Source organism: Arachis stenosperma, chromosome 1 (assembly GCF_014773155.1).
Source record: "Arachis stenosperma cultivar V10309 chromosome 1, arast.V10309.gnm1.PFL2, whole genome shotgun sequence".
NCBI classification, from domain to species: Eukaryota; Viridiplantae; Streptophyta; class Magnoliopsida; order Fabales; family Fabaceae; genus Arachis; species Arachis stenosperma.
In genome coordinates, this window is record NC_080377.1 from 39,623,365 (window position 1) to 39,627,736 (window position 4,372).

General features: G+C 39.3%; 1 non-coding gene across 1 annotated transcript; it reads left to right on the forward strand.

The window, feature by feature from the left end:
• The first annotated feature begins 1,148 nt into the window (after positions 1-1,148).
• LOC130951208 (small nucleolar RNA R71) lies at positions 1,149-1,256 on the forward strand. The gene has a single exon (XR_009073877.1). It is a non-coding gene; the product is annotated as a small nucleolar RNA R71 (small nucleolar RNA).
• Positions 1,257-4,372: the final 3,116 nt, after the last annotated feature.

Genomic DNA, 4,372 nt, shown 5'->3' on the forward strand with positions numbered 1-4,372 from the left:
GTGCCTATGGTACAAGGTATAGAAAACTTCCCAGGATCCTGCCTCTTTTGAGGCAGTTTCTGCCTAGACAAGTCATCCAGTTCTTTGGTGAGCAAAGGTGGTTCATCCTCCCAAGTCTCATTTCCAAATAACTTGTCATTCAGTTTCATGATTGCTCCAAGGTATTTAGCAACTTGCTCTTCAGTGACATACTCATCCTCTTCAGAGGACGAGTACTCATCAGAGCTCATGAATGGCAGAAGTAAGTCCAATGGAATCTCTATGGTCTCATTTTGAGCCTCAGATTCCCATTGTTCCTCATTGAGGAACTCAGAGGAGGTTGGTACACGCCCACTGAGGTCTTCCTCAGTGGCGTCCTCCTCCTCTCTTTCCTCTCCATATTCGGCCATGGTTATGGCTTTGCACTCTCCTTTTGGATTTTCTTCTGTATTGCTTGGGAGAGTGCTAGGAGGGAGTTCAGTAACTTTCTTGCTCAGCTGACCCACTTGTCCTTCCAAATTTCTGATGGAGGACCTTGTTTCATTCATGAAACTTTGAGTGGTCTTTATTAGATCAGAGACCATTGTTGCTAAGTCAGAAGTATTCTGCTTAGAACTCTCTGTCTGTTGCTGAGAAGATGATGGAAAAGGCTTGCCATTGCTAAACCTGTTTCTTCCACCATTATTGTTATTGAAACCTTGTTGAGGTCTCTCTTGATTCTTCCATGAGAAATTGGGGTGATTTCTCCATGAAGAATTGTAGGTGTTTCCATAGGGTTCTCCTAGGTAATTCACCTCTTCCATTGAAGGGTTCTCAGGATCATAGGCTTCTTCCTCAGATGAAGCTTCCTTAGTACTGCTTGGTGCGTTTTGCATTCCAGACAGACTTTGAGAAATCAAATTGACTTGTTGAGTCAACATCTTGTTCTGAGCCAATATGGCATTCAGAGTGTCAATCTCAAGAACTCCTTTCTTCTGACTAGTCCCATTGTTCACAGGATTTCTTTCAGAAGTGTACATGAATTGGTTATTTGCAACCATTTCAATCAATTCTTGAGCTTCTGCAGGCGTCTTCTTCAGATGAAGAGATCCTCCAGCAGAGCTATCCAAAGACATCTTGGATAGTTCAGAGAGACCATCATAGAAAATACCTATGATGCTCCATTCAGAAAGCATGTCTGAAGGACATCTTCTGATTAATTGTTTGTATCTTTCCCAAGCTTCATAGAGGGATTCTCCATCCTTCTGTCTGAAGGTTTGGACTTCCACTCTAAGCTTACTCCATCTTTGTGGTGGAAAGAACTTTGCCAAGAAGGCATTGACCAGCTTTTCCCAAGAGTCCAGGCTTTCTTTAGGTTGAGAATCCAACCATATTCTAGCTCTGTCTCTTACAGCAAAAGGGAATAGCATCAGTCTATAGACCTCAGGGTTAACCCCATTAGTCTTGACTGTGTCACAGATTTGCAAGAATTCAGCTAAAAACTGATGAGGATCTTCCATTGGAAGTCCATGGAACTTGCAATTCTGTTGCATTAGAGAAACTAATTGAGGCTTAAGCTCAAAGTTGTTTGCTCCAATGGCAGGGATAGAGATGCTTCTCCCATAGAAATCAGGAGTAGGTGCAGTGAAGTCACCCAGCACCTTCCTTGCATTGTTGGCATTGTTGTTGTTTTCGGCTGCCATGTGTTCTTCTTCCTTGAAGAATTCGGTCAGGTCCTCTAAAGAGAGTTGTGCCTTGGCTTCTCTTAGCTTTCTCTTCAAGGTTCTCTCGGGTTCAGGGTCAGCTTCAACAAGAATGCCTTTGTCTCTGCTCCTGCTCATATGAAAGAGAAGAGAAAAAGAAAATGTGGAATCCTCTATGTCACAGTATAGAGATTCCTTGAAATGTCAGAGGAAAAGAGAAATAGAAAGAAGAAGGAGAAGAAGAATTCGAACTTTAATTAGATAAGGTTCGAATTGTGCATTTAGAAGGAGTGGTACTCCATAAATAGAAGGATGTGGGAAGGAGGGAAGAGAATTTTCGAAAATTCATTTAAAAGATTTTGAAAACATTTTGAAAATTTGATTGATAATTTTCGAAAATTAAAAGTGAAAAAGAAATCAAGTGATTTTTGAAAAAGATTTTGAAATTAGAAATTAAAAAGATTTGATTGAAAACTATTTTGAAAAAGATGTGGTTGAAAAGATTTAATTGAAAAGTTATGGTTTTAAAAAGATGTGATTGAGAAGATATGATTTGAAAACAATTTTAAAAGATATGATTTGAAAACAATTTGAAAAGATATGATTTTAAAAATTAATGACTTGCCTAACAAGAAAAGATATGATTCAAACATAAAACCTTCCTCAACAGAAAAGGCAAAAAATGTTCAATCAAATCATTAATTGTTAGTGAGTATCTTTGAAAAAGGAAAGAAATTGATTTTGAAAACATTTGATTGAAAAGATATGATTTGAAAAAGATTTGATTTTTGAAAAACTTTGAAAACTTGAAAAAAAATTGATTTTGAAAACAAAATCTTCCCCCTAGCACCATCCTGGCGTTAAACGCCCAGAATGGTATACATTCTGGCGTTTAACGCCCAAAATGCTACCTCTTTGGGCGTTAAACGCCAGTCTGCCTTCTTCACTGGGCATTTTTGAATGCTCAGCTTTTTCTGTATAATTTCTCTGCAGTATGTTCTGAATCTTCAATTCTTTGTATCATTGACTTGAAAGGACACAAATTAAAAATATTTTTGGATTTTTAATAATCAAAATGCAAAAGGAATCAATTAACAATGCATGCAAGACACCAAATTTAGCAGTTTGTATACTACTGACATTAACAATATGAGAATGCATATGAGACGCACAAAATACTTCAAGTCAATAGAATTCAAAGATTAGAACACAAAAATCATCAAGAATTACTTGAGGATCCTTAAGACACATGAATGAATGCATGCAATTGACACTAAACTTAAGATGAGACACTAGACTTAAGCAGGAAACATCAAATATTTTTGGTTTTTATGATTTTGTAAATTTTTTTTTTTTGTGTTTTTCGAAAATTAAGTGGGAAAAGGTATCAAAATCCTTGATGAGAATTCCAGGAATCAGTGCAATGCTAGTCTAAGACTCCGGTCCAGGAATTAGACATGGCTTCACAGCCAGCCAAGCTTTCAAGGAAAGCTTCGGTCCAAAACACTAGACATGACCAAAGGTCAGCCAAATCTTAGCAGATCACTGCTCCAAGAGCAAAATTGATGAGAATCAACAAGCTCTTGTGGTGATAAGTTGAAACCTCGGTCCAATCAGATTAGACATGGCTTCTCAGCCAGCCAGATTTCAACAAATCATCATGAAACTCTAGAATTCATCTTCAAGAATTTCGAAAAAAAATAAATACCTAATCTAAGCAACAAGATGAACCGTCAGTTGTCCAAACTAGAACAATCCCAGGCATTGTTACCAAAAGCTTGCTCAAAACTTGAACAATCCCCGGCAACGGCGCCAAAAACTTGGTGCGCGAAATTGTGAACAATACTTTTTCACAACTCTCATAATCCCTGGTCATGAACTCCAAGAACTTGGTGGTTCAATTCCATGGCATTACACAACTTCGCACAACTAACCAGCAAGTGCACTGGGTCGTCCAAGTAATACCTTACGTGAGTAAGGGTCGATCCCACGGAGATTGTTAGCATTGAAGCAAGCTATGGTCATCTTGTAAATCTTAGTCAGGCAAACTCAAATGTATATGATGATGAACGAAATAACATAGAAGATAAAGATAGTGATACTTATGTATATCATTGGTGTAAGAGCTTCAGACAAGCGTATGAAGATGCCTTCCCTTCCGTCTCTCTGCTTTCCTACTGCCTTCATCCAATCCTTTCTTACTCCTTTCCATGGCAAGCTCGTGTAGGGTTTCACTGTTGTCAGCAGCTACCTCCCATCCGCGCAGTGAAAGCTAATGCACGTACTCTGTCACAGTGCTGCCAATCACCGGTTTGGTTCCCTCCCCTACCGGAATAGAATCACTCTTTTGCGTCTGTCACTAACGCCCAGTAGGTTACAGGTTTGAAGCACGTCACAGTCATTCAATCATTGAATCCTACTCAGAATACCACAGACAAGGTTAGACTTTCCGGATTCTCTTGAATGCTGCCATCAGGTCCTGCCTATACCACGAAGACTCTGATCTCACGGAATGGTTGGCTCGTTTGTCAGGCGAGCACTCGGTTGTCAGGCGATCAACCATGCATCGTGCAATCAGGAATCCAAGAGATATTCACTAAGCCTCAGATGCTTGTAGAACAAGAATGGTTGTCAGTCACCTTGTTCATGGGTGAGAATGGTGATGGGCGTCAATCATCACCTTCATCAAGTTGAAGAACAAGTGATATCTT